This window comes from Mytilus galloprovincialis, chromosome 4 (genome assembly GCF_965363235.1).
Source record: "Mytilus galloprovincialis chromosome 4, xbMytGall1.hap1.1, whole genome shotgun sequence".
NCBI classification, from domain to species: Eukaryota; Metazoa; Mollusca; class Bivalvia; order Mytilida; family Mytilidae; genus Mytilus; species Mytilus galloprovincialis.
Window position 1 is genome coordinate 49,710,733 of NC_134841.1, and position 14,749 is coordinate 49,725,481.

General features: G+C 32.0%; 2 long non-coding RNA genes across 2 annotated transcripts; both read right to left on the reverse strand.

Annotated features, from left to right (window-relative positions):
• Positions 1 to 2,182: 2,182 nt before the first annotated feature.
• On the reverse strand, positions 2,183 to 13,591 carry LOC143072350 (uncharacterized). The gene is made up of 2 exons (XR_012977148.1): positions 12,998 to 13,591; positions 2,183 to 2,369 (listed from the first exon to the last, which is right to left on the reverse strand). It is a non-coding gene; the product is annotated as an uncharacterized LOC143072350 (long non-coding RNA).
• On the reverse strand, positions 5,495 to 12,303 carry LOC143072349 (uncharacterized). Its single transcript, XR_012977147.1, has 3 exons — positions 12,022 to 12,303; positions 11,517 to 11,603; positions 5,495 to 5,689 (listed from the first exon to the last, which is right to left on the reverse strand). It is a non-coding gene; the product is annotated as an uncharacterized LOC143072349 (long non-coding RNA).
• Positions 13,592 to 14,749: the final 1,158 nt, after the last annotated feature.

Here is a 14,749-nt window from a genome sequence, read left to right on the forward strand (position 1 = left end):
CTTGTTTTATCAGTATCAGCGGCTGCCGACACTGCCGAAAGTCATTTTTGTAGCAGACATCATTTATTATAAAGAAAACAGACAAACAAAATACAGATTTTGAGAAAAAAAATGTTGTTTTGAGAAAGGTAGGTTAACTTGTTTTTTCCCTATTATGTGAGCAACATTATAACGTTTAATAAACGTTATATCAGCCATTTTTTTAGATTTAAAATAGTCTACAACACAACTTGTGTAATTACGACGACAATCGTAACTTTAACAGCGGTTTATGGCAAACATTTTCAAGATTATTTGGACTCATCAATGTAACGGAGGTTATGCAAATAAAAAAAATCTAAAGATGCATGTAAACACGATCATACCAATTGAAATTCTTGTACATTGTTATAGATACCAAATCAGTTCATCAATTATCACTAATAAAAATCAAAAGGTGATGTCAATCATAGACGACATCATTGATTTACGTTACGGAGGATAGAAATTTAAGGAAAAAAAGTTTTTTTTCTCTAACAGGACTTTACGCTTTTTAGATAACGATTTACTAAGAAAATGCTTAATTCTGTTGTCTTGTTTGTCATTTAATTCCAATATTTACATTCATTTATATGTTTGCTGTTGGTAAGAACTGGAATTGTCCGTTATGGAGGTTTTAAATGTCGTTACGGAGGATAGAAATTTTCGAAATGAAACTATTTTGACTCCAAAACTTCATAGTTGAGTATAATACATACATTATGGTGTGAAGGAAGATGACATTATCTGTATAGAGCTAATAAAATTAAGTTGAACAGTATTCGGTTTAGGTAAAACATATTTTTGAGTGAAAGTTCATGAATCGTTACGGAGATTTTGACAAGAACAAGTCCATTTGACTAAAGAAACATATAACTTGATAGAAAACAGTTTTTTAGTTTGTAATGTCAATAAATTGTTTAGAAAAGCTAGCATTAAAGAGTTAAGTGTTACTATGTATCAGCATTCAGATACTGGTTTGATATCAACCTCCGTAACAAAGATTGGGGTGTGGATTAATACAAGCATAAAAAATACATACAAGTGATTCAAAACATAAATAATAGGTTTTTTTCTGGAAAGCTGTATTATGAAACTAAAATATTATACAGCATAACATTTCATTAGTTTAAATTTATTACTAAATAAGTTGTGAAAACTACTTATTTGAATTATTTTTTAAACACTATATTAATTCAGACCTTAAAATTGGTATTTGATTTCAATATATACAGAATAATACGTATAAATCAGTTTACTATGGTGGTAAATGTAACCCATTTCACATGAGCCTGGATTTAAATCTTGTGTTTTTCTCTAATGCAATGTTTAAGATGACTTTATACAACACTAACCTCCGATACGTTCATACTTACCTTGTCTTACAAAAAATGCTAAAACTAGAAAACAACTAAAATGGTGTAAGTAAAAATTAAAAAAATGACAGACTAGATATAGACACAGAAGAAAACAACACTCTCTCTCTGCTCAGTTGAAATTTATTTTTTAACAGTGTCTACATTCGAATTGTACCCATTTTTTGGGAATGACTGTGTTGTGTTTATATTACCTCCTTTACACTGCTTTAAAATTATGTTTTCACTTTTCATAGCGGTTTTATACTTTAACTTTAATCATCCCTCCCTTGCAAGAATCTATTGGGATATCCTAGGATATCCCAGGACCTTCCTGGGATTTCCTGAGATATTTTCTTGGGATATCCCGGGACTTCCTGAAATGAAATTTCAAGACATTTCAGGAATTTTAGGGAGAGTATTGGAAGAGGATTTCCTGAAAGCATAGGACCATTTGGGACATTTCAGGACTTTTCAGGACTAGTAAACCTGAAATATCCCAGGGTTGTCCTGAGAAGTCCCAGGGTTTCAGGACTTTTCAGGACTAGTAAACCTGAAATATCCCAGGATTGTCCTGAGAAGTCCCAGGTTTAAAAAACTTTTCAGGACTTGTTAACATGTAAATTATTTTAATATTGTCCTGAGAACTCCTGGGATGTCCTGGGATATTTCAAGACATACCAAAAAATAAAAAAAAAAAAGCCATGGGGATAACATGGACTCTTATCCTTTGAATCTATGAAAAGACAGTATTCATTCTTCCGACTTTTTTTCTTCACAGCACATTTGATGGCATTTTCAAAATCAAATCACTTGAAAACAAATTTATTTTCTTTAGTACAGTCACTGTTTTGTTCATTGTTATCATCTTCTATTCTCTCCAATTTTCCAAAAAGCCCTCTTGTCTTGACTAGTTTAAGCTGGTCACATAAATGTATCTTGGCCCTCACTATAGTTTTTTTTATAAATCAGAGCTGCTGGTCTTTAACAGTAAATCTGAAACAAAACAAAAGTTCTGGATCTAAAGTTTGATAACAAAAATTATAATTACCAAATCTCATGCATTAGTATGTCAGATTTGTTTAAGTCAACATGCATTTTTCTTTATTTAAATGAGTACATACATGTATATATTTTGTGTATAAATGTACCCTGCCATTAAGGACCAAGCCATTGGATTCATTCATATATCATAGACTTTAAAATATCTCCTGACAATTATTTTTAGCATTTTTTTTTCCTACTCAATCATGCATATATTTAAAATTTTTTCATTATATGTAATAACAATGTATTGCTAATTCCCTATGATTGTGATGAAAGTAAATCTTATGTAAACATTCTATATCTTTCAATCAGTTTAATTGAAGTCTGGAGCTGGCATGTCAGTTAACTGCCAGTAGTCTGTTGTTATTTATGTATTATTGTCATTTTGTTTATTTTCTTTGGTTACATCTTCTGACATCAGACTCGGACTTCTCTTGAATTGAATTTTAAATGTGCGTATTGTTATGAATTTACTTTTCTACATTGGCTAGAGGTATAGGGGGAGGGTTGAGATCTCATAAACATGTTTAACCTGCCGCATTTTTGCGCCTGTCCCAAGTCAGGAGCCTCTGGCCTTTGTTAGTCTTGTATTTTTTAAATTTTAGTTTCTTGTGTACAATTCGGAAATTAGTATGGCGTTCATTATCACTGAATTTGTTTAGGGGCCAGCTAAAGGACGCCTCCGGGTGCGGGAATCTCTCGCTACATTGAAGACCTGTACGTGACCTTCTGCTGTTGTTTTTTCTATGGTCGGGTTGTTGTCTCTTTGACACATTCCCCATTTCCATTCTCAATTTTATAACTGTTTTCTTTACTCTTATTGTAACATGCACATATATTCAAAATGGTGGAATCTAATGTATTTGTACTTATTACCAAAGATATTATCCAAAATGCATGCATGAAATCATCAAATTAATGTTCCTTAACATCAAAGTCATGTCACCAGAACAAAACATCTGCACTATTAATATAATGTTAAAATATAGAACTGTTGGAACTTAGTTAATTCATTTATCTGCATTCATTTTGTGTTTAGGATATACATGATATAAGACATCTTTGCTTGTTGTCCAAGTTCAAATTCTAATTGTGTCAGGGTTTTTTTAAGGAGTTAAATTTCTATTTTCTTTGAAAGGTTCCCTGGTTGAATAAATTTAATTTATCTTGAATATTTGATATATATACAAGTGTGGACACAGATGAGTGTGGATAGTATGTTTGGATGTTTGACAGTGTCTTATGACAAAAGGAGTTCTATGTTTTTCCTTTATGGTGTTATTTTTTTGTCTATCTGATGAGTTAAGCCTTTTTTAACTGATTTTTATAGTTTGTTCTTATGTTGTAGGGGTCCCGGGTTAGGGGGAGGCTTGGGATCCCACTAACATGTTTAACCCTGCCACATTATTTATGTATGTGCCTGTCCCAAGTCAGGAGCCTGTAATTCAGTGGTTGTCGTTTGTTTATGTGTTACATATTTGTTTTTCGTTCATTTTTTTACATAAATGAGGCCATTAGTTTTCTCGCTTGAATTGTTTTACATTGTCTTATCGGGGCCTTTTATAGCTGACTATATATGCGGTATGGGCTTTGCTCATTATTGAAGGCCGTACGGTGACCTATAACTGTTAATGTTTGTGTCATTTTGGTCTTTTGTGGATAGTTGTCTCATTGGCAATCATACCACATCTTCTTTTTTATATTATTAACTGTGTTGCACGGTGACAACCAACCTGAGCATTAGAACTGTTATTTATTTAATATTTTTTTTATGTTCATGACAGGCATGGAGGAGACAGTAATAACACTAGTTACAAAATGATTATGATAGAATATGTTCTACATCTTTGTATCTAGGAGAGCAACACATAATAGATTAATTTTTTCACACGTTTTTTTTTCTATATGGGAGATGATATCTAGATTTGAGAACATGACATAAGGAGCCTGTAACTCGGTGATTGTCGTTTATTTATGTGTAACATATAAGTTTTTTGTTTATTTTTTTTTTAACATAAATAAGGCCATTAGTTTTCTCGTTTGAATTGTTTTATATTGTCATTTCGGTGCCTTTTATAGCTGATTATGCGGTATTGGCTTTACCTATTGTTTATGTCCGTACAGTGACCTATAGTTGTTAACTTCTGTGTCATTTGGTCTCTTGTGGAGAACTGTCTCATTGGAAAGCATACCACATCTTTTTCATATGTATTTGCTTACTATTGGTATGGTTCACTAGATTTAGTTAAAACAAACTTAAGTTAAGACTAAATAATTCTTCAATGTTTCCATTTGTAAAAGGGCATAACCCTAGAATGATAATTAAAGTGCTTGTAATCACTGAATGGTTATTAAAGACTGCTTTAATTTATCAGTTGGCAGTAAAGTGAATTTTGCATTGTATATTGTATAAAGCATTAATTTAAGATGATTAAACTACTATTCTGGACAGAGAAAGACAACTCTAATTTTCAAAGAAGATTTCATAAAGCATTGGTTTTAGGTAATTCAACAACCATTCTGGACAATTTATGGTCTCGACTCTACAAACATGCTTGTTTTTGGCCCTCAATTCCTCGACTGTTTGCCCCAATAACCCTTAAAATATACCCCAACCTTCTACTTATGGTATTAAACATTATGGTACAATTTCAGAGCAATTGAAATACTTATACACAACTTTTTGTACTGACACTAAATTAATGCTTGTTTTGGGCACCTTTGGAACCTAAACCTTATGGACTATAACCCCCAAAATCAATCCCAAGCTTCCTTTTGTGGTTATAAATATTGTGTTATAATTTTATTTATTTCTTTTTGCTTATAGTTAAGTTATTATATGGAAACCATCTGTCTTCGGACGACGACGACAGGATACCTATTTAGGACCGCAAAAATTTCAAGCATGAACAATGAAATATAGTTTAAGAAATCGATAAGCCTAGATAAAGCTTATCATTTTTTTAACATAATATGTTTGGTTCAAATTAAAATAGAATGCTTTTATCTCCCTAATACTTACATTGTACATAAGAGGTGATACTACTTTGACAAATCCTTGTACATGAGAGTTGTCTGTCAAATCTTTATTTTACAAAGAAAGAATTGCATAACAATGAACTGAACTCAAAGCAAAGTAATTTAATAATACACTTAGACAAAGAGCTAAATCCAGTGATATACTTTGTACTACAGGTCCTTCGTGAACATCCATCGACCAAAACCATATCTCAAGAACATTCCATACTACATGGTTGGATTCAGAAGTCCTGAAAAAGACATGATTGTTTTATCGTATTTTAAGTATACATGTATATATGCACAGGTTAAAACTTTCTTGTGGTATAATCATTCAGTATCTAGCAACTATCAATTTGCTTTATGCACATATTGATATAGGTTTAGTGTACATCTGTTGGAAATAAGAACACACACACCTCCATCTAGTTTTAGTCAACTGACAAAATATTCATAACTATAAAATGTTATCTAAGACCATAGGTGGATCCAGGGGGGCCGCCCCCCCCCCCCTTTTTACCCTTTTATGGGAAAAATTTGGTTGATTATATAGGGAATCACTCACTGAAGCGTGACTGCCCCCCCCCCCCCCCCCCCCCCCCCCCCCCCGATGAAAAGTTCTGGATCCACCATTCAAGACTTGTCAGTGTCTATTTATCATTGCCACTAAATCAGTGATATATGTACACATACATATATATATATGTAATTATATACATGTAAGACTAAAATAAGTACATATATAAGACTAAAACTGGCATTCAGCCTTTACTACATCTTCATACCCAAATATAAAAAAGAAGATGTGGTATGATTGCCAATGAGACAACTATCCACAAAAGACCAAAATGACACAAACATTAACAATTATAGGTCACCCTACGGCCTTCAACAATGAGCAAAACCCATACCGCATATATAGTCAGCTATAAAAGGCCCCGATAAGACAATGTAAAAAAAAAATGAATGAAAATCAAATATGTAACACATAAACAAACGACAACCACTGAATTACAGGCTCCTGACTTGGGACAGGCACATACATAAATAATGTGGCGGGGTTAATTATGTTAGCGGGATCCCAACCCTCCCCAAAGTCATTTTCAAATTGGACTTCATGATAAAATAAGATTCTATATCTACTACCAATGAAAATGAAATATCCCTCTAATAGACTAGCATTTAAATCACTGTTTTCTAAACTGGTAGCTAGGTCACCATGGATCTTAAATATTTCAAATGCATGTACATTTAATAATATAAATTCTCCAAAATTCACTATATTGTCCCTTTTTTGTCTTCTGTTTGATATACCATTTTTTGAGTCTATATATTGTCTATATATATATATATATATATATTGTCCTTTATATTGAGGTCATTTTTCGCAAAATAAACCCACTTAATCTGAACTTTAAATGCAAAAGACCCCTAAATGGCTAACAGACATTGCTATAAAGAATTATAGTCCATGATTCATATACATGTGATTTAAGAATTCATGAAATTTAAACTGATGCACAATACTTTTTTATGAGACCTGTTTTAACTTAAGGACGACACCAAAAGTTCAATGAAGGATAAAAAACTTAATTCACATAGTTTTTTCACTGACCCCCCTACCCCCTTCTTAACTTAATTTGGGAAAAACTGATTGACCGATATGGATATATTTTGCCGCAGTCCAACCCCCAAACTATTTGAATTAAGTTTTTTATCTTACATTGATCTTTTGATGTCGTCCCTTACCGTAAAAACTTTTAACAAAATAATTTTTTACTTCAATTTTAATTTCGAAAAAAGTGGATCATACTATATTAACATGATTAAGGAGCCTCGAGGGTATAAAATTTTCAGAAAAAAAATAAACATTTGTTTTTCATTACAAATTTTATTTGTTACCTTTTGTAGTTGTTACTTTATCATATGGTACAAAAATCATTCAAAACAATAAATTTGTGTTGGCCCCAGATGACTTTTACAGGGACTAAACTTGGGAATTTCAAGCTAGGAGCCCAGACCAGATATTTCATAATTAGTTTGTATATGTTCAACTAAAATTTAACTGAAAGTTTAGGGGCCCAGCTCAAAATCTAGGAGCCATGGGCGACTGGGCCCCCTTTAAGTTTTGTCCCTGTTTTAGAATGTATTCATCATTGAAAAAGTTCCAAATGATCTCCCTTTGGTGGGTAAATGTCATTTTTTTGCTTTAAAATTGAAATATCTTTTTCAACTCATCTGTGACCTATATTTTTTAATATCATTTCGATATGTAAGCTGTACTTAAACTAAATTATTGTAAAAAGCTGTACTTAAACTAAATTATTGTAAAATTTGAGCGATTTCTGTAATAAATTTCTTTTTTTATTTCGATATTAACTTTATTTCTCCTATTACTTCAACAGAAAAAAAACACTTTTACATAAATGCATGCTTCTTTGGAAGACTGATTATGAGCGCCAATGAAGGGTGACCCCACTTTTTTTATTTTATTTTTCTATTAACTATAATATAAAGTTCATTTATAGAAAAATATAGAGAAATCCTATATAAACGATTTAGACCCGCCACCCCCTTAAAGTTTCTTGATGATCGCTTTCTTAAGTTTTTACTCCCTCAGCTCTCTACTAAAAAAACTCTATTTTCAGCCACATGACCCAAACAGGGAGTTATACATTTGACTGTCTTTCCCAGATTGGATTAAATAGCGATAAGGTGTATTTTTCGTATTTTCCGGGATTGTTGAAAACTTGCATATTCATCACTATCTGATTTTGTGGTTTTAACAATCCAGACAGACAAATGGTTCGAGACCACAATTGTTGTCCCTTGATTTTCGTTGTTTACGAATAAAGTCCCTAGTGTTAATAGTGGGTTACTTGCCATTAATTTTAATACCCCTTCCAAATTAATTTATCCATGTTTAATGCCTCAAATTGTAAGTAAGGGGGTGAAATTACACTGTAAAAAAATTTGGGTCCCGAATTTAAAAGGAAAGTAGTGATTTGGTCCAGGTGAAAAAGGTTGAAATATAGGACTTCCGAAGCTGTCAAAAGATTTCAAGACGCCCTAAAGATAAAATTGTTCATATTTTGAGTTAGAGACGATGAAGTTTTCTACAATTTTTATATAATTTGTCCAAAAAGTAGTACAACACACTGTAAAAGTTTCATTGAGAAGGCGCAGGTGGGATTTTTTTTATTTTCATTTATGTTCTAACAGAAATGCGCTACCAATTAATTGTGTTCTCGGACCTAAGAGGTGAAGTCTGTCAATATAGAATCTGTACTTGGGCAACTTCCTTAAATGATTTGATGGTGTTAATTTGTCAAATGGCATGAAACTAAAGGATTCAAACTTTTATTCTGTAGAATTTCTACAAAAATTACCAATTTTGGCATTTTATGGTCAAAATAGGCATTTTAAGGCTTTTTCAATATTAATGCATACATGGCATCCTGACTTTCTATCGGACAGGTTTTCATGTGTCAATACTTGTGTTTCTATGCCTTTATCTAGTTCCTTTACTTGTTTATGAACTCAGGATCTACAGAAAAGAAGATTATCTCAGACAATATGTGCAAAATGTGTTGTATAAATGACCCTTGTCTAACGCCCTTGTTTGGATGAAGTCAAAAGTGGGGTTCTTGGTACATAACATTTGAAGTCCACAATAAAGACCTCACTAAATTTGAACCAAAAGCACTTTACAATGTCTATTGTACCTGTTCCATTTCACATAACTTTCTTTTCTTCTGTAGGATAGCAAGTGGTTTAAATATAAGCCTGTTGACACTAAAATTGCATTCAAGTTTTTCACTAAAAAGCCAAAAATCTTTGTATCAGACCATTCTCTCTGCAAGAAAAGTTAATTGCAAGAGCCTTTTTGTGCTCAGATTTGTTGTATCATGTCACATGAGTATAGAAATGAAAAAAAAGACACAATTTTTTATTTCTTATAGCCTCAATATGCGTTTTTTAATGGAAATATGTGGCACAGCCTAAATTGACCCTTATTTTTTTCGAGTCTTACATGTACTTGGCTTAAGACCCTTTTAAACTAATATGATATGATATTTGTAACTTTTCTTTCCATTTCAAGTACATGCAATACATAGATATGTAAGGATTATTTATAACCAAAAAGCTTCACAAATTTAAAATTGCTGGAAAATATTACATCTTCATGAAAGGCCCCCTTTCATTGAAAAACATCAATTTTCAGGCCCAGGCTGATATAAATTTGACTTTTGAATAATTATGCTAAGTCTGATAATTCAAATGAGTACTCTATTGCTCTATGAACATAATAAATGATATATTAAGACATTTCAATGGAAGTTTTTTGCAATATTTTAATTTTTAAAGCCAAACATGTTGATAGTTGAAATTTGCCAATTTTCACGTCAAAATTTAACACGCAAAGATGAGTATAGAATTTAACATATTGTCTATAATGTATATCCTATTGTTGTGAAACTTTGCAAGCAGTATTATAATTTATTAAGCTTTGGTCATACTAAGTTTTTTTTAAGATTTGTCAACTCTTTCTATCCTATTAGGTCCGAGACCACAATTGTCGTCCCTTGATTTTCATTGTTCATGAATACAGTCCCTAGTGCTAATAGTGGGTTACTTGCCATTAATTTTAATACCCCTTCCATATTAATTTCTCCATGTTTAATGCCTCAAATTGTAAGTAGGGGGGTGAAATTACACTGTAAAAAAATTTGGGTCCCGAATTTTAAAGGAAAGTAGTGATTTGGTCCAGGTGAAAAAGGTTGAAATATAGGACTTCGGAAGCTGTCAAAAGATTTCAAGACGCCCTAAAGATAAAATTGTCCATATTTTGGGTTAGAGACGATGAAGTTTTCTTTAATTTTGATATAATTTGTCCCAAAAGTAGTACAACACACTGTAAAAGTTTCATTGAGAAAGCGCGGGTGGGATTTTTTTAATTTTCATATATGTTCTAAAAGAAATGCACTACAAATTAATTGTGTTCTCTAACCAAATAGCAATAAGGTGTTTAGGAAAACATGACCTAAAAAGTTAACCTCCTTCATATAAGACAAAAAACGTGGGAAACTGAATGGTGAAATGTGTTCAATATGAAAATTGCAGTTAAGATGGTAAAATCACAAATCGGTCATTAATGTAAATGGACTAAAAGTATGACTTTTGCGCAAATTTAAAGGGAAATGACGGGGAAGGGGCAAATTAGTGTTCAAGGGAGCAAATGCTGTTTAAATTAGTATGCAGTTTTAAATATAGAGGGAAAGAGGAGTTATCTTTTAAGACATTAGTTAAATATAACTTACTAGAACACACCCGTGATATAGCGGGTCTGTGACTGAATTAAAGTATATAACTATGCGTGAGCCTTATTTTAGTATTGGTATTATCATCTGATAAAAGTCGTGCCGATTATAAGATACAGTTTCTCTGCTTTCAAATCTTTCTGTTTGAACCCGTCGACCTAGAACTCTTCAATTATTGGTGATATTCAGGTCCTTGATTTGAGTATTTTTAATCAACAGCATTGTCCAATAAAGTTCAATTCTTTGATTCGCTGTTTTATGTCATGCCCGCTAACAAATTGAAAACTGTACCTATACGCCTTATTTCAAGTTAAGTTATTTCAAGACTAAATTTTTAGTATTCGTATTGTTATCTTAGAAAGTCTTACTAATTAAAAAACTACAATAGGGAACAATTTGACAATGATTGAATTTAGTTGTGTCGACCCTGTGATTATGACCCGTGTTTAAAGCAAAATCAAATACACCATTTGGTGGTGCGCCTGTCAGATGCGGAATGTACATATAAGGTAAAAGTAACAGGTGAAAATATTAAATTGGTATCGGTATCGGATTCGACCCCGAACTTGTTAAATATTGGCAATATTAATTATCTGGAAAACAAAAGGGTCTGGAGTGGTGTAATTTTTAATCTACACCATTGTACTTTATTAGTTATAAATAAAGTTGAAATCTTTGATTCATCGTTTTAACGTGATGCCGGCTGATAAATTGGACCTCGTAATTTTAGTATTATAGATGTAGACAATATAGTTACCTTCTAATTCTATAAAAAAAACCAAAAAAAACACACACACAACTCAGAACTATTACTAATTCACTTGGACTATACTGATATGCAGACCTAAAAACAAAAAGAAATATATCATAAAATAGTGATTGAAAGATTCATAACACTTTGAAAGGATAATTCAGACACGTGTTACACGGGGAGCATATATGTTTACAAATGATAATGTCACGTGATCGCGCACTGACCTCCCATGTTGCATCGCCCTTACAATTCACTAATACATAACCATTTTCATGCAAACATGTAACGTGAATGTGATTGGTTATCAAACAATACAGAAATAATGCATGAACCGCTGAAGAAGAAATTATTTCATCAAAAAGATGCGATTTTCACTTTCGACACGAATAGGTCGGGTTGACATTTCTGTCATCGGAGATAGTATTGAGATAAATGGGATAAAACGAACCGTCAAAAAGGTCTAGAGAAGCACATCAGTAGAACCTTAACATTAATAAGTAATACTTACCAAAAATTCTCTAATTGATAAACTATATGACTAAAATTTCACGAAAATAACAATAAATAATTTTGTTGATGGTGATGAAGCTGCTTAAATTGGCGCGAAAAAATATTCTTATTCCTATTGCTTCACGTAAAAAAAAATGTATAGAATTGAATTCGACTACAGTTCAGCATAAAAAAACGTGAATATGCAAAAGTCTGGTAATATGTTAATGAAAAAGTGTGTATAAATTTTCGTAAACGAAGTCACCTGTATACTTCACCAAGAATTACATTTGAGCGCAAAGATCTGTATGTGTGATTCGGCTAATGTAACATCGTCAATCGGAACTACTCGGCTATTCACTTCGTGCAACCAGAAAGGCCGAGAAGTTCCGACTGGTAACAAAGTACAACATGATTAATGGAATTTTTTGCGTTGCTATTAAATCATTGAGGCCACGTGATTAAGGCCATCTATTTTTATTGCGGGTTCCACATATTTAAATCGGAATTATAGAAAAAATGGAATGTTGTGAGCAGAATCAAAACAGAAATGATGAACACTGCAACATTTCCAGCAAAATATAAATAGGATGGAGGATCTGTGTATTCACATTATTTGTAAAACTCTCCTTATTCATGTGAAGCGTGTGCTTTACATCGAGGCTTATTATGCTAAGCATCGACGCCACAGTACTTCAACCAATCAGACAATGTTTATTTCGGGCATTCGATCTATTTTTACTCAGATTTTGGAATATTTTAATCGAAATTATAGAAAAATTGAATATTGTTAGTACATATAAAATAGAAAAAGATGAATACTTTTAGCTAGAGATAATTTGGATGGGGGTTCTGTGTATTCACATTATTTGCACAACTCTCCTTACTGATGCCATATTTTGGAATTTCCGTGACCTAAATGGTTCGCGAAAATTAATATTTTTATATATAGTATAGTAATTATAATAAAAAAAATCCATTTATTGTTTATTTACCATCTTAATGTTTAAAGTTATAATAGTAATTTCAGAAAATGTAAAATTTAGCCATATGTGATCCCCTGCATTTGGCCTCACACTTCCTGTCCAGCGTCTACACTAAAATAAATATAAACCAGATGGCACATTTATACATTCCATTCACTCTGGCTCACATTTCAAAGATAAAGAATTAAAGCATGAAAATTATTTGTGTGTTCATTTAGATACTCGCAATTATATACATTTAACCTGTTTACAGTTATTCTATTATCTTGGGTATTACATCTATGGTTGTATGATCATGATCTTTAATATAGGGCCTTGAAAATAAATAATGTTTAATTAAAAAAAATCACGTTGTGTTGTTACTCATATTTTGGCTTTCGGCATGTGACATGATTTGTGATAATTGTGAGTTTTGCATTTTCCAAAATTGTGTCCTAACATTTTTCATCAATTTGATCATATACAGGTTGAATTGTGCAGAAACAATTCTTGGAACTTTACTTAAATGGAATTGTAAATATACTTAAAAGTGGAATTCGAATTGCAAAAAAAGACTAAGTTTTGAAAAGAAACCCATATCTTTAAAGTCTTGAAATATCCCAGTAATTTCTGTTAATAATCAAAAGTCCTAAGAGTTCTTGAAAAATCAGGATAATTTTGTGTTCATCAAATATTGTAAGTCCTGAAATATCCCTGAAATTCCTGAAATATCCCTGAAATTCCTGAAATATCAGGACAACAGATTTCAGGACTTCATGGGACTTCCTGGGACACTTGAAATTTCAGGATTTACAAAATTACCAGTGCTGGGATTTTTCAGGATATCCCAGGACTTCCTGGGATATCCTGAAAGACAAGATTTTTTCAGGACACCATTTTGCAGGTGTGTGAGTTATTTTCATTCAAACTACGTATTTACATTGTATCACAGATCAAATTTTATCGTCCATTGTGTGTAAATTCGTTTTACTACGTTTTTGATTGAGTTAAGTCTTTCCAAATGATATTTTATCGTGTGGTTTTCTATGTTGTGATGTTATACTATTGTTTCAGAAAAAGGGAGAAGGTTTGGTACCATTAAAACATATAATCCAGCTGCAATTGTTTGCACCTGTCCTAAGTCAGGAATCTGATCTTCAGTGGTTTTGTCTATTTATGTGGTTCATATAAAGTGTTTCTCGTTTTTTTTTTTTTTTTTATATATAAATAAGACCATTTTGGAATGGTTTTACACTAGTAATTGTTGGGGCCCTTTATAGCTTGCTGTTCGATTTACTTGGATGAAGAATTGTCTCATTGGCACTCATACCACATCTTCTTATATATCTATATGAAATATAAATTGAAAGGTTGCTCAGTTCAGTTGAAAGATGCATAATCATTTATTGAACAATCAAAATAAATGTAAATGGTTAATTCTAAATTAAGTATAGAGTTCACCCCTTCTGCTAGAGTCAAATTAGCCTGGCTAGACTCTGAAATATTTATTGATAATAAACGTCCTTATGTTCGCAGCTACATAATTTGTACATTCCGATCATTAACTTATTCCTTTCGATGTTAGTTACAAAAACTGCATACCATTAGGATCCACTTTTTTTATGCAAGATTTAAACAAAGTTCTTAATTACTTAATCTTAAGTAGATCGTTGGTTGTGAAACAACACAGGTCTATTTGTTAGAGGGTTAAAAAAATATTAAGTTTTCTTCTAATTTTAACTTATTTGCCATATTTTATGTGCTCTTATCCATACGATCTTA